The sequence below is a fragment of the Zootoca vivipara genome, chromosome 7 (assembly GCF_965207765.1).
Source record: "Zootoca vivipara chromosome 7, rZooViv2.hap1.1, whole genome shotgun sequence".
NCBI lineage: Eukaryota > Metazoa > Chordata > Lepidosauria > Squamata > Lacertidae > Zootoca > Zootoca vivipara.
In genome coordinates this window covers 41311300-41333821 of record NC_142590.1, presented here as the reverse complement: position 1 = coordinate 41333821, position 22522 = coordinate 41311300, and the positions used below count along the sequence as shown (strand labels likewise).

The 22522-nt window shown below is 39.7% G+C and overlaps 1 protein-coding gene across 5 annotated transcripts in view; it reads right to left on the bottom strand.

Moving 5' to 3' along the window:
- Positions 1–22522, bottom strand: part of BEND5 (BEN domain containing 5) — a 733139-nt gene that overhangs the window by 468302 nt on the left and 242315 nt on the right. The window lies entirely within an intron of this gene.

Genomic DNA, 22522 nt, shown 5'->3' with positions numbered 1-22522 from the left:
GAGGAGGAGGAGGAGGGGTTGGGGTGGTGGGTGACATCACATGGGAGGAATGTCACATTTTAAATGCATTTTCCAGTTGTGAGGGATATAGATGTGGGTGTGTTTAAAAAACTTAAAATTGTGGGGGGGGGTTTAGGAACCAGATACATTATCTAGCCAAAAAGCTAACAGTTGTAATATGCCATCACAACTATACAGTAAATTTAGGCCCTTGAGTAAGAAATGACAATTTCTGCTGAATATTTCACTATGATGGATTAATTGTGTTATGGTCAAATTATTAAAGATTAAAAGGAACTCAGGGTTATGCTTTTTAAAAGTTGCTACACACTGTCTGATTGTGTGAATGTGTCTCACATACAGATGAAACTCAGAAAATTAGAATATTGTCAAAAAGTGCATTTATTTCAGTAAAGCAACTTTTTATTTTTATTTTTACAAATGCTTTCTTTTGGAAATTCCACAGTAATAAAACAAATAGTTACAAAAATAAACATCGCTATTACATTTCATTAATTACATTCCATTTATAATTGACCCGCCTAATGACAAATAATTACAATTACAACAAATAAAGGCTTGGCATATCTTGCTTTGCATGTCATGCATCTATCTCATATATTGATTTCACCTTTTAAGTTGCATTACTGAAATAAATGTACTTTTCGACGATATTCTAATTTTCCGAGTTTCACCTGTAGAAGAGCAAGCTAGTATAGTCTTTGAAGCAAAGTCAAAATGATGTCTCTCTCCCATTTCCTATTTTTAGTGACAATCAGAGATGAGGCTGAAGGGAGGAAAATAGCTCCTGTGTGTTGTGTCTGCACAAAGTGACAGTTTCGCATTGCTTCATTGTAAGGCTGCCCCTATGGGTTACTGTGTGGAGCATAATTTTCAAGTCAGATAAAAAAAAAATAAGTTGCTGAGAACAAGAGCATAATAGCATCAAAGTAAACAAATGCAGATGACACCTCTTCCATTACTGCCATGACACTTTGGGGTGATCATATTTGTGCTTTTACATGTGCCACTGCAGACCGAGATTATCATTGGAATGTATTTTACCAGGAGGTGTGAGGCAGAGGCAAGGTCAGGCCTATGTGGGTGCACCTGCAGGAGTACCAGATTAGTTTTGTTGGTGCTCCTACACAACCCCAAATTCATTGTTGTCTTGCCCTTCCCAGTAAGCAGCAGCGACAGCACTACTGGGTGAGTGTACGAGAAAGGCAAGTGCACACTTTTTTTGAGTGCATATTACTGGGTAAGTTATTATTTAATATTGGACCCTATTTGCATTATACACTGAAACAAAAATGAATTAAAAGCCTCTTAATTTTATCACAACACTGTAAATGTAAATAATATAAATCAGTAGCTACCTGTGCCTGTGAAGAGCTAACAGTCTAATTAGACCTCTTCTATAAATGTCAAATGAAGTTAAATTTAAAATGTGTCTTGAAGCCATGCAGAAAAAATTGCTTCATTCAGAAAAAAGTGGGGGATGTGATCCAAATATGAAGAAGTCATCATTTACAGCAGAAAGGTATAAGAGAGGAAATTACTGTTAATGATCTGTTGCTGTGATTCAAGCACCCCTTTGACCTGGAGTAACACTGCCGTTTAAAAACTGTCAGTCTCTAGACCTCTACCAAACATGCAGCATTTTTAATAGAAAACTATGTGAAACTATTTTGTATAAAGCTTATGCACCTTCATTTCACTGGTGGTTAAATGTAGTTATTTATTATGGAACAGTCATGCATAGTTAATATTTGTAGTATGTGCTCCAAGAGAATATTTTCACTTACTTGAGAAAACTATTGAGAACCTTCAGGTGTCAACTGGAAAAGAGTAGATACCTGGGCCCTTTCGCCAGCACACCCATATGTCTCATAACTGTTAGGTGTCTGAAAATTTGTGTAAGGTGCTGATAGCAGACTAACCAAAAGAAGCATCCTAACAGCATTAACACGGAGATCCCAAGTGTGCTGCTAGACTATTTCCTAAAAGTGTAGCCACCCTGGGTTTCTTCCACATTTTGACCGCATCTTTATGCTGGAAGATCAGAATGGCCAGCAGCTTTCACAGTCAGTGCATTAATGTGCCTGCAGAAGTCTGTATGAACAGCTTCAAAGAGTTTACTGAATTGGATCAGTCACCATCCAAAAACCCATATAAGGAGAGCTCCATGCAGATATGTGCCTGCAGAGAGAGAAGAGCAAGAACTCTGAGGGAATGTTTTCCATGCGGGAGAAAGTCTCTGAGATAAATATTGCCAGAAATGCCCTACCCTATACCACCCTGCCTGAAGGGTTGGAAGCAATTCGAATAGAAGAACTAGAGAAACAAATAAGGTTATGCTTACAGAATGACCTGAGAAATCAAAATGTTTGAACTTGTCTTAATAAAAAGGCAAGAAGACAATGCAATTCAAGCATGGGATCACAGGTTTTTTTTAAGGCTTCTGCTGATTCTAAGCCATGCTGGCCCAGCCTGCTGCCACTCAGAAACAAAGGCGAACCACCACAAAACAGCCCAGCCTCATAGCATCCCTGACTACTGGGAGGCTGTTCTTACTGCTGCCAGCTTGGGCTCTGACTGTGCATCATCTAATGTGTGTAGAATTGCAACTCCACCTCCGCTACTCTGGTGAAAGGCCAGAACTGAGCTTTGGCAGGGAGCTGTGAAGGAAAGATGTCTTGGCAAGCAGGAGCAAAAACAAGTTTCCTGGAGAGATATCATTAGCCCACTGCATTAGTTTGTAGTCTAGAAAATCTTCTAACAGCTTTTCCCTCCCACACTCTCCAACCCCCATGCACATGCTTAAGGACTGGAGAATATTCTTCCCATATATTTTAATTGGCAGTCTGCTAGGTCTTCTTTTCCCACAACATGAGCAATATATGTATGATTATATTCTCCCGGTTTTCTCCTGATGGGGGTTCATGATACATTCTTGACAAGATACTGCCAATTGCATGCAGATGTTACACCAAAATAACTACATGGGAGCACAAATTAGAAAACTATTATTTATGTTTACAGTATTATGATTTTCACAAGGAATAGGAGAGTTCACTTCTTTTCACTAATTCTAATTTTTAAAGAAACTACTGTAAGCCCCCAGTTGCTATACAATGATATAGCAGAGTGAGGGGCAGAGAAGGCAGAAGCAGTGCCTCATTTCTTACCCAATACATGACCTTTACTATGCAATATGGATCTTTTCTTAGAAGTTCTGTCCTAAGGAAGCCTTGAAGTTATCTACTGTTATTATGGTATTACAGCAAGAAGCACAGGAGATGCCTGGATAAAAGTAACAAATCACAACTGCCATATGTCCATTTCCTTTAAAAGGTGTTTTACAAATTGCTCTGTTTAGACCTGTTCAGACATTTTAGCCCTCATGCAATGAGGAAGACTGGGGACGCACGGACTGGGCCTCTCTCCTCCATAGCATCCACACAGGAGGGCAGTGGTATGCAGCAGGCAGCCTGTTCTATGCATGCATGCTCCCCATGTAACTTAGAATACTGATTGTGCAGGGTTATAAGTTGTGCAGGGAGATTGCATGCCTAGAACAGGCAGCCTCCAATGAGTGGAGGTGGTAGGGCCAGGCAATGGGGATGCAATGCACGGACCAGGGAGATGTCCCCATTTTACCTTCATCACATGAGGGCTAGAATCTAAACAAGATTTTGTCTTGTTCATTTGTACACTATGCACTTTACATATGTGATTTTGGATTGAATATCTGTACTTGAAAGAGCTAAAGCACTTCAAAAGGGTCCTTTTAGGCAAACTGACAGTAATGATTTGACACATTGATCACCTCATCTGTCTCCTGAGAAATCTCTATGTGGGACAAGAAGCTACAGTTAGAACTGGATATGGAACAACTGATTGGTTCAAAATTGGGAAAGGAGTACGACAAGGCTGTATATTGTCTCCCTGCTTATTTAACTTATATGCAGAATTCATCATGCGAAAGGCTGGACTGGATGAATCCCAAGCCAGAATTAAGATTGCCAGAAGAAATATCAACAACCTCAGATATGCTGATGACACAACCTTGATGGCAGAAAGTGAGGAGGAGTTAAAGAACTTTTTAATGAGGGTGAAAGAGGAGAGCGCAAAATATGGTCTGAAGCTCAACATCAAAAAAACCAAGATCATGGCCACTGGTCCCATCACCTCCTGGCAAATAGAAGGGGAAGAAATGGAGGCAGTGAGAGATTTTACTTTCTTGGGCTCCTTGATCACTGCAGATGGTGACAGCAGTCACGAAATTAAAAGACGCCTGCTTCTTGGGAGAAAAGCAATGACAAACCTAGACAGCATCTTAAAAAGCAGAGAGACATCACCTTGCCGACAAAGGTCTGTATAGTTAAAGCTATGGTTTTCCCAGTAGTGATGTATGGAAGTGAGAGCTGGACCATAAAGAAGGCTGATCGCCGAAGAATTGATGCTTTTGAATTATGGTGCTGGAGGAGACTCTTGAGAGTCCCATGGACTGCAAGAAGATCAAACCTATCCATTCTGAAGGAAATCAGCCCTGAGTGCTCACTGGAAGGACAGATCGTGAAGCTGAGGCTCCAATACTTTGGCCACCTCATGAGAAGAGAAGACTCCCTGGAAAAGACCCTGATGTTGGGAAAGATTGAGGGCACTAGGAGAAGGGGACGACAGAGGACAAGATGGTTGGACACTGTTCTCGAAGCTACGAACATGAGTGTGACCAAACTGCGGGAGGCAGTGGAAGACAGGAGTGCCTGGCGTGCTCTGGTCCATGGGGTCACGAAGAGTCGGACATGACTAAACAACAACAATCTCAACCTTTCAGCGGCTTGTAGATTCTTTTTTATTCATATGCTGCTTTCCTAGTTGAATTCTCCCTCCCCCTGCATTCTATGGACTCCAACTTACATGGAAGTACAAATCAGTTCAAAGATTGCCATAAACAAGTATTAAAAACACAAATACACAAGAAACACCCTGGTTAGATGTTTTTGAAAAAAACTTCAAGATTTCGGATGTGCCAAGAATAATATGATGACATGACATTGAATGTGATGCTAATTAGGTTTTCTAATTAATCATGCATTTAAATCAGGCCTTTTACAAAGAATTTTACCTTCTATATGTCAGCTGGATGGGCCCAGTGTAGTAGTAGTAGCAGTAGTAGTAGTAGTAGTAGTAGTAGTAGTAATATAGCAGGTGTTTCCTTTTTTAAAAAATGAAGAAAACATACTGGACATTAAAATGAGTAATCTGTATTTAAGTGAGGGTTTTCAACCTCATTCTATTCTGGGTAGCACTTGGGGGAAAACAAAACTAGTGCCAGTTATTGATATAAAAATTTCAGGCTTGCAATATATAGAAAAACAATAAGGAGGAAGATTCAATTTTGCAAGGAGATTGTAATAGGAGTGCTTCCTTGTGGGATAAAAGAGAGCATGTGAGAGGTTGGATGAGCATCAATCCACTTTCTTTTGGGGGGGAAGGGGGGTGTCCTTGGAAGTTTGTCTATAATTTACTCTCCCAAGGGAAATTTCACTCAAGTGCAGCAATTTTTCATTTCATTTGGCTGATGGACTAAGAGACTCTTAGGGAAAAGGAGACCTTTTAGACATTATTTATATACCACAGTATGTATTATTTTTATAGTAGTACCAACTCCATATGTGTGCGTATGCACACAGACACAAACACACCTTTTGTCTTACTAATGCAGTGTAATCAATGGTCAACAATCTTATTGCAGAAACAGTCTTGTAGCTGCATGAAGTGAAACAAAGTAAAATCTAAAATAATAAAACATGACAACAGACATCTTCATGCCACTTTCTAAATAATGTTTCTTGCAAGAAACAAAGGGAGACGCTTGCCAGAAAAATCTGCCTTTCTTTCTCACAACCTAAAATAGTGCTGTGTTGAAAATCTTCTTTGCATTTTTGACCATTCTCCATTATCTAGTATGAAAAACACTGCATTCAAAGATTACCAAAGGGGAAAGAAACACCTATAATAAAAGTGAAAATGTCAAGGAAAACAATAACTGAATATTTTTAAAATAATAACTGCACCGACATTTATTTGGTGTATTAGGTTTTTTGTTTATTATTTTGTTACATTTTATTTTCCTCCTAAAGGAGTCCATGGCATTTTCATGTCATACCACTTTTGGATCCATAAAAAGGTAATAAAAGGTATCCATAAAAAGGTAATAAAATATATAACACCTAATTGACTGAGGCAACACTGCAATGGTCCCAAGCAGATACAGTGACCCTAAATTCCTTGATTCTTGCATTCCTATTTTTCTGCTAGAATGCAAAAAGAATCTAGAATCCAGCACTAAGTTATCACAAATTTAAAACAGGAAGAAAGGTAATGCAAGACCCTAGGGGTGGGGAGATGATCCTACTAGCCCTCTGATGTAAGCCATTCACGGAGTAGGGTGAAGGGCTTGGAATCGAAGGGGAACATTGGCCAATGCTTCAGGGGTCTGGAGGTCAATTACCCCATTTCTTCTCACAGACATTTGTCCCCGTCCCGTGTCTTCATTGCTCTCCCAACTTAAATTTGGTGATCTTATCCAACATGCAAACTTAAGCACATCAAGTTCATTTTTAAGCAGAGGTTGGATGGCCATTTGTCCTGTATGCTCTAGTTGACATTCTTGCATTGCAGGGGGGTTGGACTAGATGTCCCTCAGTGTCACTCCCAACTTTACAATTCTATGATTCTATCATTTATTCTAAGCACAGAATGCAGACTAATTTGGTGCAGAATCCAGCCAGACCTGAGCGTAAGCAGCATACTCAGTCACCACTAGCATGCTCTCTAATAGTTGTACGTTTTCTTCCAAGAAGCACAAATTGTGTGAGTTTAATGTACAGCATACATTTAGCATCTCTTTACCTCAATAAACAAATGGCAGAACTTCTCATGAAGACACTGACTTTACAGTGCCAACTGTACATTTGTCAATTGTGGTTAATAGCAGCTGAAGAATTAATGAAGGTTGTGAGAAACTGGATCTTGTACGAGAAACAGGACCTCATTTTAATAGCTGTTCTGGCTATGACAGCATGGAGTAATGAAAAGTGACAGTAACGTTTTACAACTTCCATTACAGAAATACTGAATACATATTACCTGTTTCCAAGGATAACTATAATGATCTAAAAATAAAGAGAAGGTTTCAAGAGAAAAATGGAAGGGAAATATATTTTACCTAGTTAGATCAACAGTTTCTTCACATATTGGTGCAGAATTAAAATGGCCAGAGAAAGCTTAAAATTACTTGGGAGGATGCTGGCTTCAGCAACTGTACAATAAAGATTTTGGGCAGGTGGTCTGACTGGCTGTTCATGGCAATGATTTAGTTGGATGGATTCTGGATGATGCTGCTGAACTTCACAAAGTGAAGTAGATCACAAAGTGTTTCTATAAATATAGGATCCCTGCTAGAAATGTGAAGCTTCAGGAATTACTATTACTCAGCTATTGATTAAAATATCTATGCAAAAAATAAGCTAAGATAGGGAACGTTTTCTAAAGGTAGAGTTTAGTTCTTATACAGTTGAATGGATTCCATAATCAATAGTGACTATTTCAGACATAATCGAGGCAAATTTATCATATACACACATTTTAAAAGACTGGAGCAAAGATGCACCAGAGATTTCATGACAGAATTTCAGGGACTGTAAGATGCAGACGCTGCATTCAAGAGCTTTCAAAATGTCAAGACTGATGGTGGTCCAAGCAATGTGTGGAAGCTCAAACTTCACCAAGAAGTGGAATGCTTAGATTGAAGAGCACAGGCCAGAAACAGTGTTTCTGGAGTCAAACAGGAGCCTATTAGCTCCTCAAACGGCTGCCTGACCAGAAGAGAAAAGTATCTTCTGCCCTCTAGCCATCTGCAGAAGTGACACTGCAGAGAATGGAGGCCAACAGTTCCCTGTGTCTGCCAGGTCAGCAAGTGATTACAGGGAGCAAAATCCCCTGACCCTTAAGATGTTACAAACATTATGATAGTTGAGGTGAAATGATTTTACAAAAAAACCCACCCTGTTTTGTTTAATATAAAACATATATATATATACTGTATGTCAAAAGAAATATAACAATCATAATACCATCTATGCCTTAAAAGTTGCTTTTGGGGAGAATAGCTAATATATTTGTTTCAAACTGCTCAGCATACCCATGCTATCTGTAGCACAGGCAATCCTTGTTAAGCCCGTTCCACCCCTTTCCATGACATTTTAATGACTTTTCACGGCTACTTCCAGGTTCAGCATCATGCATGTGTGTGATCATGCGCCATTCGGCCATGCCTAAATTGGTCATTGCCCATATACCTCCTGTTCTATATTTCCAAAAATGCACCCGTTCAGCTCACTGCAGAAGTCTGGACACAAGTAAAAAAAACTCTTAAGGGAGGACAGGCTGCAGGCAGGGATGGATGGTGGCAGACAGCCTGGCAACAACCAGAAAAGCACTTGATTTTCTGTGTGGGCCACCAAGATGGTACAGGGAGGCCTGGAGGGCACCTTGCCCAAGGCACCCTCAGACTGAGTGCCAGCCCTGGCAAGTACCGTAATATAAGAACTACTGTGGATTCTTTCTATGTGATACTTAAAGTGGGAGAGGCATATACATAACTTCCAAGTAAGTTCCCTCTGATAGTCAGTCCCGCTGTGTGTAATCAGGTTTATTCCTAAGAAAGCATGCACAGGATTGTGGCCAGGATTCACGAATCATTTTTCACTGATATTTTTATCTGGTTTGCATCCAATTTCTATTACACAATCCGTAAATCAAGTTGAACTTTTCTTTGAAACTTGTATTCAGCAGGAAAATTGATGGAGCAAAAAGGACAAGGGGTTAAAGTGTCTTCTTGTGTATAATATTAGTCGATATAAATGTTTCCCTGTGATATCACAAAACACTGGTACAGTGTGTGTGTCCCCCCCCCTTAATTAGATAAGACTCTTTCTAGCTTCTTGTTCTCTCCAAGGACACTGTTCTGGGCTGAAAGTTTCATTTTTAACCTGAGGGAGATGTTTCTCACCTTTTCCCCTCATCGGGAGGGCAGGTGATTTAACTAGCTAAATAATCCTAAAGGCGTTTTAAACTAACAAGACAGAAAATTACTTAGAAATTCAGTCCCTGAAATTCCACTGAGATTCTGTGCTTTCTGTGAATGTTAAAGTGCTGGGAATCTAACTTCCAAATTTCTTCAGATTGAAACCAGTGCAGCATGTATGATGCTGAGTTGATGTTGCATACATGTTAGAGTCAGACGGATCTTTCCACACTAGTTTTGGATTTACTTCAGCTCCTCAGTAGAAGATATAAGTAATTTTTCAGGAGGTATAATCTTCACACAAAAATCACCTTCTGAGAGCTAGTCTTCCTGCCTACACCCACCTTATCACCAATTCAGGTTAATCCTCAAATACAGGACAGCAACAGTACCTGAATACAGAGCAAAATATATTTAGCCTGCAGTGTTATATAACCTGTCAGTTAACAAATGCATGACACAAAGTAAAGCCATGTAACCCAATTGAAACAGTTTGTATGGGAGGCTGATTTCCCTTGGGAAAAGCAACATCAAGTAAGAAACTGAACCCGTTAAGTATAACCTTTTCAAAGGGCAGAAAAATTCAAAGGTAATCAAGGATTTTCCCCTAGAAGGGCATTTATAATTATATTCCACTTTTATTTATAAAAAGCCTTTTAATGTTGGTACTACAAAAGGACTCCACACAAAGATGTCTTGCTTTATATAACTAGATTCCATCCCCAAGCCCTTTTATATGCAAACGGCTCTTGACACAAACTAAGCACTGACAGAAGAGAATTCCCTTTCAGAACTGGGAGATACATTTACAAAGTAGTGCATGTGAGTTTAGTCATATTTCTCTCACTAATACCATGGAAGATATCTCTCTCTCTCTCTCTCTCTCTCTCTCTCTCTCTCTCTCTCTCTCTCTCTCACACACACACACACACACACACACACACACACACACACACTCTTATATGTACACATTCAAACTAAGTCATTTTCTCTTTCGTTCCAGAGTGTGTGATTGTTGATTTCTAAATGCCATCAGTCTGAGCTATTATTATATGATGGTAATAGGCAGATTCCAGAGACCCACACTACTGCACAAGAAGTCACATTTGAGGGATGAGTTCCATTTTTATCCTGTGGTATATACATGGCCAGCAAAGTCTGAGAGCCTGAGGACAACCTTGGAGCAAAAGGAACAATTTATTAGCAGCCACTATAATGCTTTCCTTTTTTCCCCATTAGAGTGATTAGTTTGCATTTTTAACTCAGTCAGATTCCACCCTTCCCAACCCATTTCCACCAGATTGAGAGGAGATGCTTTGTCTATATATGTAGAAACTTGTGATAAGGGAATTGAGGGGGCTAATTTTTGTGAATTCTGATACAAACTGACCAATTTTATGATCCATGGACTCATGTGTGGCAGCTGTGAAAAAAGGAGAATTTCATGGTAGGAATTCCATGCTAGGAAAGTTTTGTTTTGTTTTTTTAAACTCTACTAATATTATAATGCTTAGCTACAGATTTTATTTTATTTTTATACCACCCTTCATCCAAAGATCACAGGGCAGTTCACAACACAAAAATACAAAATGAGACCACAAAATACACAACAAAACAAAAACAAACAAGCCACCTCCACCCCATAAAAGGTCATACAGATTGTTTAATCAGACAAAGACCTGGATAGAAACATTATTTGTTTTATGAAAAGAAAATGCACGCATTGCAGAGGTGTATAAAATTACACAGTGTGGAAAAATGGGAAAGAGCAACATTTTTGCCCCCTTTCATAACAAGAGAAGCTGAATGGCGGGGGTTTCAGGACAAAGAAAAGAAGTACATAGTTAAAACTATGAAACTTATCACCACAATATGTAGTGATGGCCACCAAATTAGATGGCTTTAAAAGGGTATTAGACTAAATTATAGTGGATAAAATTGTTAGTAGGCACTACACGTGGTGCATATACGCTACCTCAAGGCAGCCTGCCTCTGAATACCAGTCAATGGGGAACAACAGTGGCAGAAGGCTACTGCCCTCATTTCCTGTTTCTGGGCTTCTTTGTAGGGAAAATGATGTGGGACCAGAATACGTTGGAGCGGATATCAGAAGAAATGCAGGGGAATTTCCCACTACCCATGCACGGTGGTTGACCAATTGAGACACTCTGGTCAAAAGGCTAAAGGTTTTAATCATAGATCTTTTCTGACAGGATGCTTTCATAAAATAGATCCATTTTAAGTGACTGTAATGAAATACAAACTAGTTTTTGAAGAGCTTTTAAGATGCTTTTGAGAAGGTTCAGATTAAAGACTTAGTTAACGTAACTCCACACATTAAATAATTCCGGGATCTTGAAATTGCAAAAGGGATAATAATAATAATAATAATAATAATAATAATAATAATAATTTATTTGTACCCCGCCCACATGGCTGGGTTTAACCCAGCCACTCTGGGCGGCTTCCAACAAAATATTAAAATACAATAGTCCGTCAAACATTAAAAGCTTCCCTAAACAGGGCTGCCTTCAGATGTCTTCTAAAAGTCTGGTAGTTTTTCCTCTTTGAAATCTGGTGGGAGGGCGTTCCACAGGGTGCCACTACCGAGAAGGCCCTCTGCCTGGTTCCCTGCAACTTGGCTTCTCGCAGCGAGGGAACCGCCAGAAGGCCCTTGGCCCTGGACCTCAGTGTCCGGGTAGAACGATGGGGTGGAGATGCTCCTTCAGGTATACTGGATCGAGGCCGTTTAGGGCTTTAAAGGTCAACACCAACACTTTGAATTGTGCTCGGAAACGTACTGGGAGCCAATGTAGGTCTTTCAAGACCGGTGTTATGTGGTCTCGGCAGCCACTCCCAATCACCAGTCTAGCTGCTGCATTCTGGATTAATTGCAGTTTCTGGGTCATCTTCAAAGGTAGCCCCACGTAGAGCGCATTGCAGTAGTCTAAGCGAGAGATAACTATAGCATGCACCACTCTGGCAAGACAGTCTGCAGGGAGGTAGGGTCTCAGCCTGCGTACCAGATGGAGCTGATAGACAGCTGCCCTGGAGACAGAATTGACCTGCACCTCCATGGACAGCTGTGAGTCCAAAATGACTCCCAGGCTGCGCACCTGGTCCTTCAGGGGCACAGTTACCCCATTCAGGACCAGGGAGTCCTCCACACCTGCCTGCCTCCTGTCCCCCCAAAACAGTACCGGTACTTCTGTCTTGTCAGGATTCAACCTCAATCTGTTAGCCGCCATCCATCCTCCAACCAGAAAGAGGACATTGAATTTGTTTCACTGTGGGATATTATACTGAATGAAGACCCACACATGTTTGCTGATACAAATTGATGTCTTCTAATTCCCACATTTGTGTAACTCATATTGAGTGAATTCTTTCTGCACTTTCATGAATGTGAGAATAAATCCCTTCAAGTGTCAATTCAATGGGAATGAGTCCGTGTGGTGCAGTGTGCTTAATCCTAGGGAAAGTTACGAATTTGCAGCCTAATTGGGCTGTGGCAAGGCAAAAATGTAGTAATTTGAGATTAACATGGACCCATTCAAGCCGGGGGCTGGTCTGAAATTGAGAATTAGGGGGGGTGCCTCCCCCTTTCCATTAGTGAGAGTCTCAGCAGTAAACAGAAGGGTACCTTTGGATCCAACCCTATGGCTATAATCCTAAACACACTTACTATTTAGTAAGTCCTGTGGGACTTAGTGAGGCTTACTTCTGACTAAACATGGATAGAACTGCTATAAGTCATGATCAGGCACATGTTGAAGCACTTGTCAGACATGCCAAAACTCAAATGCATGCTGATTTCACAGTGATAAATATTGTTCTTGAATCAGACCGAAAGGTTTGTGTTCATCATCTGGCAGCAACCTTTGAAATCTGGCCTGTTTCTGTGTGACCTAATTGCATCACTGTCTATTTCTCTTTGCCCACAATGGAGTTTTTGAGTTCGCCCACATATCATTATCTACTATACATATTAATTTAAAATAAAATTTCAACTTCTCTACTTTTCTGGCATTGAATTTTTTAAAAAAGCTAGTAGAATCAACAATTTTCTATAGTATCAGTCTTCCTACATAGCTTATAAACAATCAGCACACTGAAAGATTTGTAGCTACTCTTCTCCCACTACTGCTCTCAACTAAGCTCCTTGTGGTCAGGTTGAAGCAGTTACCCTAACTGGATGAGATCACAGAGAGCAAGACAAGGCACAGGACCCTGGACAGGTCACTGTGGCAGATGATTGCTGGAACTCACCCAAGGACAGCTGGACCTGCTACCTAACTCAACCCTTTGAGGAGCTGTGTGTTTCTTAAAGGACTATCACACAATTCTGCAGCTGTTGTCTTCCATGGCATGGGACAGGTGAGGACTGCATGGGGAGAACTTTCTAAATCTAAGGTGTCAGGCATGGGGAAATGATGGCTCCTCAGGAAATGCATATTCAGCTTCTGAATCTGCTTCTATGAGCATGAGAAAGGATGGAGGCGAAAGAACAGAATAGTGACTTTGCACCATCTTGCTAAATTTGTCATTAGCACTACATAGTAAAATACATTTAAACACAATGTTTACTGGTCATAGAAAACCACAATTTCCTCGTCCAGAATGAGTTGGGTTGAGTTCAAAATCCTTCACTGGATAACAAATTGAATGACATGCCCTCAAAGGTTCTGCAACAGCTCAGAATGTAAAGCAAGTTTCTGCACCATTCAACAGGTGTCCTAAACACACTACTTTGTATGTGAATATGCAGCTGTTGTTTTTAATGTAACACCTTTTTACTTGCAGTGAAACTGCTACCGGTATTAGCTAGACCATCTTTTTTGGTAAGTAGTGTTCATTCTTTAGTGTTCATTGTCTTGATTTTTTCCCCTTGCAAATGTTTTATGTTACTGTGGTGTAACATCCAGCTCTCATTTGTTTGGAAGGAAGTATTGCGTGTACACTTCAGAAGACTGAAGGTCAAACAAGACTTGATGTTGATTGCTTGAATGCAATTAAAATTAATAGGCTGTTTCAAAATGTAAATAGAAGTTGTGGGGTGGCAGTGGCTAGCAGCACCAGGACCATGGAAGGGGGTGGAAGAATTTAACCCTTATCCCCTGCTGTGGTTCTGATAAAATCCTCTAGCAGAGCTACTATTTGCATTAAGAGTGATACCCCCATTAGTGCTAATGGGCCTGATTTTCATTGGGACCATGGCAGGTAAGGAAATGGTTAACCCTCTCTCCCATCTCCATGGTTCCAATACTGCTAGCCCCAATCCCCCACAGTTGCTATTTACATTCAACACAAACCTGAAACGTGTTTGGCTCTGAGCTTATGAATGTTTATCAGATACTTTCTGGGCACCAAATGGAAGATTCTATCATTTTTTAAATTATAAAAAATAATAGTTTGTATACTGTAAAGTTATACAGCTTGTACTGTTATAAACAAAGCTGATTAATATTTAAATGTCATCCTCAGCTATGTGGAACTGTAGCTGAAAGAAACAGATTTCCTTTTAAAACTGCATGATGTATATTAAGGCAGTAGTATAATCTACTTACATACAGGAAATTGAGGTCAAGTAGAAAATTTATAAGCTATAAAACAACCTTTAGAATATTATAAAGCAAATAACATTTTATTAAGCACTTTGTAAAATGTGAACCTGAGAAATGTGTAAGAAATAAAAAACATACTTTCTTAAAGTAAGAAAAAAATGCTCTAATAAAATTCCATTTGTACTATCTTTCTCTTGTAAAATGTAACTTGCTCCTTCCTTTGGGGGGCTTTTTTATCTCAATCATCAGCTAACAAAAGCCCGAGAATCATGTTTTTCTTACAAATAAAAAAAGATTTCTAGTTTTCAGGATCAGAGTGACTGCTGCAAGGGTAACATTGGTATAATGGAAACATGGAGTCAGTGATTGCTTTTAAATATTTAGGGTTGACAAGACTGCTCCTTAAAATGGAAGCATAATCATTAAAGCACATGTGGAAGGCAGTGGAGTTCCATTCAATTTAACAGATCATATGCTGTTCTGATATTTCAAGGCTGCACCTAACCTGAAACCAGACTGTGCTACACTCAGAGATAATCCTCTCACTTCTAAACCAGCAGGTCTTTAGCTCTTATTAACTTGCCTTCTAAACAGAAATTATTCAGGTCACATAGAACTTTTAACACCAAATGTATGTAACCAGGTAGTCTTTCAGTCTCTCAGTCACTATCCAAAAGAATCATCTCCCTAATATTTTGCAGAGTGAAAGATTGAGTTAAGATCACATATTTCACTGGAGGTGGCCTTTTTACTAATAAAATTAGTACCAAGCTGAACAAACAAACATCTCCTCCATGTTTTTGGCAAAATGTACCCTGCAATCCTTTAGAAGAAAACACATACAAATATATGCACAAACGCATACAAATATATGCACCGGGACATGGATTACTGCTCGCTGATGGGCAAACTTTTCCTGACTCACTTCAGTGGATTTGCTTTTTCTGAAGAACTTAAACCCCACACAAAGGCTTTTCAAAGAGCTTGCAAAAAGCATGTGGATGAGCCTTGTACCCTCCATGAACACCGAGACCCTACAAATTCCCCTTTCATTTTCATGAACTCGCTTGGCAAAGGGAGAATGTCAAGAACACCAGAAACTTTCTCTCCCCTTTTGTACCTCATTCTGCCAGGGTACCTAACAGAGAGATGCAAGAACAGCTTCCCAGACTGAGAAACATAGTTTCTGAAACATAGCTCCTGAACCCAGTTGTGCTTTGGTAGATGGATAAAGATTGACAGGGGGGAGAGTTTGCTGTTGCCACTACCCTTGCTAGGGAGCGTCTTCCAAGTAAGTTTGGGGAAAGGAAACCAGAGAGGGATAGCTGACTTGCAGGCAGTGATGGTTGGGGAATGTGAACCATGAAAAAAATCAAGCCCAAACCAAAATTCTGGAGGTCCTGAACTCACTCATAGTGGAGTAAGACTTTTCATACTTCAAGTTCCCACATCAAACCTTCTCCACCCGAATCATTAGTCCAAATTCTATAATCCATTCCCAAATGCACCTCACAAATCGAGGACATCTGGTAAATCAAAGGTGAACTTGTTTGCTACAGTCCTAGCCTGTCGGGAGTCCTGTACTGATAGTTTATATAATGGTTCCTAGTTCCAGAATATCACAGTCCCACAGACTATAACAGTTCAATATTTCCAAGGAGGAAAAACAGATCAAAATTATCTGAATTAGCAAAATTTTGCAATGCCCATTACTTATGAAATTTTGATTTAACCTTTCTTTCCAATCTGATAGTCAACAAATTATTGCTCAATAGATAAACATGGATATCAAATTCCTGAAAGGTGCAGTTTAGATGGTTTCAAGGCATTCTAGGACACTGCATCTGTTGCTCATTCTTTTCTTTACCAACCGTGCATCACTTGTCTGTCCTTGAGTACAGTCAAGCAAATAGTAAGCAAAAGAAAGATGTAGTTAACTATCTTATACTAATGTAGAAACAGCATCACAGCCGGTTCTTTTAATAGGCTTATACAAAATAGGCTTGTATAGATTGACAGTAAACAGCATAACACACAGTCCATTGATCATTATTCCCTCCGGCAGGTTTTCCAGCCATAAAATGGGTTATAACAATCTGCAGTTGATTCTGCTTTCTCATCCCAGTAGAGCCATTAAGTTCAAACTTCCTGAAACTTCACCCAGTTCCATGCTTTTTTTTCAATGAGTTCAGAACAAGGAAAGTGCAAATTTGAGGGAGAGGGCAGGGATGACCTGCAAACTTTACTAATAACTTTATTTTTATTTTTTTAAAAAAACTGTGTTTCTAAATGAACCATAAATTGTGACTGAAGGACTTTTCCTTTTTTTATACTATAGCCAACCAAACATAGAACAATCCCTAGAGGAGTGATTTAAATATATAAAATAACCCAAGGTTTTGTGAATGACAGACTCTGGCCATATTATTTCTTTATAGCTACTTTGATGATGTTTGCAGAGCACCAGGAGTTAGTGGTGACAAACCTGGAAGTGCTTTGGGGGCATTAGTAATACAGTGGTACCTCTGGTTATGAACTTAATTAGTTCCGGAGGTCCGTTCTTAAGCTGAAACCGCTTGCAACATGAGGCACGCTTTCACTAACAGCACCTCCCACTGCTGCTGGGCTGCTGGCGCACGACTTCCGCTCGCATCCCAGGGCAAAGTTCGCAGCCAGGAGCTTCTACTCCCGGGTTAGCGGAGCTCGTAACCCGCAGCATTTGCAAGGAGGATGGTACGTAACACGAGGTTCCACTGTATACAATTTCATCACTCTGATCTCTGTACAACAAAGCCTACTGGGAGGGAAAGGGGAAGTCACTAAACAGACTTCATTCTGTGATCATTTGGCATAAGACAATCACTTGAAGAAACATGACACAGTTATTGTAATTTTGTTACACCTTTGATCACTCATAGTATTTTTATTTATTGGGATAATGAAAGCATGCTAGACTCTACTTGAACATTTAGTTACTATTCCATTTTTTATGACTACAGAAAAACATAGGTAGAGATCACCAGATAGGTCAATATCCCCAATATATGCTGGATAGTTCTTTACCCTGCATAGGGTGAAATAAAATAAAATTCAAACAACCTTCCATTCCCCTAATTCTAATAATAATAATAATAATTTATTATTTATACCCCGCCCATCTGGCTGGGTTTCCCCAGCCACTCTGGGCAGTTTCCAACAGAAAAATAAAATAATCAATTAAACATTAAAAGCCTCTCTAAACAGGGCTGCCTTCAGATGTCCTCTAAAAGTCTGGTAGTTATTTTTCTTTTTGACATCTGGTGGGAGGGCGTTCCGCAGGGCAGGTGCCACTACCGAGAAGGCCCTCTGCCTGGTTCCCTGTAACTTGGCTTCTCGCAGCGAGGGAACCGCCAAAAGGCCCTCAGCACTGGACCTCACTGTCCGGGCATAGTGATGGAGGTGGAGACGGTCCTTCAGGTATACTGGACCAAGGCCGTTTAGGGCTTTAAAGGTCAGCACCAACACTTTGAATTGTGCTCAGAAACGTACTGGGAGCCAATGCAGGTCTTTCAAGACCGGTGTTATGTAGTCTCGGTGGCTGCTCCCAGTCACCAGTCTAGCTGCCACATTCTGGATTAATTGTAGTTTCCGGGTCACCTTCAAAGGTAGCCCCACATAGAGTGCATCGCAGTAGTCCAAGCGAGAGATAACTAGAGCATGCACCACTCTGGCAAGACAGTCCCCGCGGTGCATCAGCCTGTGTACCAGATGGAGCTGAAAAACAGCTGCCCTGGATACAGAATTGACCTGCGCCTCCATGGACAGGATTGTCAGGATTCAACCTCAATCTGTTAGCCGCCATCCAACCTCAAAACCGCCTCCAGACACTCACACAGGACCTTCACCGCCTTCACTGGTTCTGATTTGAAAGAGAGGTAGAGCTGGGTATCATCCGCATACTGATGAACACCCAGCCCAAATCCCCTGATGATCTCTCCCAACGGCTGCATATAGATGTTAAAAAGCATGGGGGAGAGGACAGAACCCTGAGGCACCCACAAGTGAGAGCCCAGGGGTCTGAGCACTAATCCCCCACCACCACTTTCTGAACATGGCCCAGGAGGAAGGAGTGGAACCACTGTATGACAGTGCCCCCAGCTCCCAATCCCTCTAGGCGGTCCAGAAGGATGTTATGGTCGATGGTGTCAAAAGCCACTGAGAGATCCAGCAGAACTAGGAAACAGCTCTCACCTTTGTCCCTAGCCCGCCGGAGATCATCAACCAGTGCGACCAAGGCAGTTTCAGTCCCATGATGAGGCCTGTATCCCAACTGGAAGGGATCCAAATTGTCAGCTTTTATATTTTAATTTAAAATTAAAATTAAATGAAATTAAATTTAAAAATAATTAAATGAAATTATAAAACATAATTTCATTTTTTTAAAAAAAATATGGAGGTATTTTATTTTTTTATGATTTTAAGCTGTTTTAAACTGTTTTTAATATTGTGCTTTAATGTTGTAAATTGCCCTGGAACCTTATAGTGAAGAGTTTGTAAGGAAGGAAGGAAGGAAGGAAGGGAGGGAGGGAGGGAGGGAGGGGGAGGGGGAGGAGGAGGAGGAGGTCTGCCCCAAGCCAGAGCTGCAATGATGTTGTAGTGCATACAGATGTTTGTGTTTCTATATTTCATAGCTGTTTCTAGTTTCTATATTTCATAGCTGTTTCATAGAACTGTAAAGTTGGAAGGGAATTTTTAGATAGGGCTGCTTCGACTTACGAATTTTTCAATTTACAATGCATTCCTATGGGAAATCGTGTTTCCAATGGCGTTTTTAGACTTACGAATTTTTCAACCTATGAAGGTGCCTTCGGAATGGATTAAATTCATAAGTCGAGGCAGCGGTGTATTGGACTACAACTCTCTTCAGCCACTACCAGCAAAGCCAATGCTCAGAGATGATGGGAGTTGTTAACCAACAATATCTGGAAGTCCATAGGTTTCTAATCCTTCATTTAAATTTAAAAGGCCATCTATCCTAGATACCAGGCTTACAGCAGAAATAAGCAACAGGTAGATAATCTCTGAATCAAAAAACTGAAATGGAACTGTCAATAACTTGTAGTTGGCTTCCTTCTCACCATTTATACCCCTAGAAAACTATTACTACCCATCACTGTATTTGAAGACTTCATCTGAACAGCTGGAAACTCCCAGAAAGGACCCAACAGAAGATTTTAAAAATGCATCATGTTTTCATGACTATACAGTGGATTGCAACATAAAGAATGTCATGCTGCTTCTATTCACATATTGCTTACCGTAGCTATTCGCATATTGCTGTTTCTGAAGCAACATTAATGTTGCATCTTTCTGAAATTAAGTAGCCCACAAATGACTGAGGATAAAATTTTAGTGCAATCACTGCATAAGAGACAGGGTCATCTCTGCACAGTATTTTGATTGCTGTAAGATTATGATTTCCTATACTCCGTATTCTTTTCAGCGCCTGCTTAATACGTGGTTGTTTTTTAAGGCAAGCCTTTTCAGAAATGTAGAAGTTATCTGTATTTTATCTCTTTTTAAGCTACTGTTGATTTTAATCATATTTCAAATGTTTTTAAACACCTGTTTTTAACTGTTTTATCAATAATTTAAAGAAGTTTTATTTTATATTTTTGTAAACCCCTTAAAGATTTGTTTGTTTTTACAACCAAGCTTTATACTGTATAAATATTGTTTTTAAAAAAATAAATCATTTGGCATGGTTATAATACTATGCCAAAGCTATAATAACTGACTTGCCACTAATTACCTGGCTGATTTTTTTTCTTTTTTAAAAACCAACCACTCTAAGGCAGAACTATCAGATCAGTAGAAATGGTACCAAATGGGTATCTGCCATGGAACCAAGCTTGTAGGATTGCATAGTCTTGAGATCATTTCACAGACTTTTAATGCTCAAAAGCTCTCAGACATAAAAAGTAAAATCAGATCTGCTTATCTTCATGGCTAGCAAAAAGAACATGTGCCATTTGGCTCTACAACCACTGTGAACTTTGGTAATCTAATGGAAATTGCATGTCCTGTACTGCTGTTCCATTTTTAATTTTCAAAGAATTTCAGGAAGCATTTATGGATTTAATTGTGGAAGTTTTCAGAGGAGAAAAAGTATAAATGTGATTAGTGTCAAAATTTTAATGCAGGATGATGAGTGACTCACCAATCTCTGCGTACAATAACCTTATTCTGTCTCCTTTATATGCTGCAACTTTAATCTATTACCCAACAGAAAGCATCTGCTTTCAATGAACTCTCTCAAACACTGATAATTTAAGTTGTTCATAATAACTAAGGGAGTGGAGGAGGGGTTTTCACCTTTTCTCAACCTCTTAAAACTGAGCATGAGCAACAAACACTGTAAAATCTTTAACTCACATTTTCAAGCTTTCTAGGAAAATGTCACATGAAGAAAAGCTAGGATTATTTAAAAAGTACTACATTATTTGCCAAGCATTGACAGAGAGCAAGGTTCAACAGTTGTGCAGTAGTAGATGTTGATTATTTGTGATAAAAAATGGAGCACCTCTGTTGCAAATCCTCCATCACTCAATATGCCTGTTACAGAAAAACCAAGCTATAATGACCATAACCCAAAGAACCGTGAAATTAGCTCTATAAGTCCACAATTAAAAATCTACCATATAACTCCCCACTCCACAATGCCATATGGCCAACTGCTAAGGAAAAGCAAGCTTAAAAAGATGTTTGCGATATGATGGTGGAGGGGAGGGAGAAAAACCTGCTTGAAGAACAAAAGGTTTTTTTAAAAAAAATAATAATCCACTAGCCTAGCAGAAGCCCACTTAAACATATCTGACTCAAAGTCAATTTAGTAAATTATTATACCATATTTTGAACACAAGTTATTTTTGCATTGTAGCTATATCACAAATAATTGGGCAAGGCCAAATGTATTCTAAAGCCATTATTTCAACATATGTAGCTATGTAGAAAGTGAAAAAATAAAATCTTTGTGCCTCTGTTATAAGGAGTTTCATGATTGTTTTGAACATTATGCCAATGTTTGTGCTCAACCCAAGAAAGAAAGAAAGAAAGAAAGAAAGAAAGAAAGAAGAGAAGAGAAGAATACAGATATATGAATCCTCCGAGATGGACATTTAAACATTGTCAGTATCACAATGATATACTTCATTTTCCTTTTATGTAATTTGCCCTCTCCTTCCCTCTTTTTAAATTTTGATTCTCGTTTTAGGGAAGCATGGAATAGAATACTCCAACAGTTCTATTCTTTCTGAATTTATCTTTGTTTAAGTTTCCACTCTGATGAACCTAAAACAATATTCTACTTTTTGCACTTTTTTATTAATCAAGGAAGCAGCTGATAAACTTGTAGTATAAACTCTAGAATTTATAGAAGGGCCATTTATAGCATTTACAGCTTTCGGACGATGGTGATCTTCAACCCGACCAACCCGACGTAATATGAGTCCTGCATTACTTATAGTAAGAGAAGTACCATTTTGACATGGAAAAGGGACAGACTGAACAGGATTCATGAGGGGTAATGTCCACATCCAAATGTATGCCTGGGCTTTTCCTTATTCAGACCCAACTTCAGGTTTCATGGGAACCTGAGTGGGATATCATCAATAGGCTCTCTCCCTTTGACTTGACGGTTCAAATGTGATACCATACTTCCAGAGTCTTCTGCACCTCATTGGTTGCCCTAACCAGTCTTGGTACAGATCGCTGCCTGATCTTGGTGGCCACCAGTAGTATTGCAGGTGGCCCTGCAATTTTTTGATACTAGAATTACGTAGCTAGTTCTGGCAAAACTAAGCAGAGACAAACAAGCCTA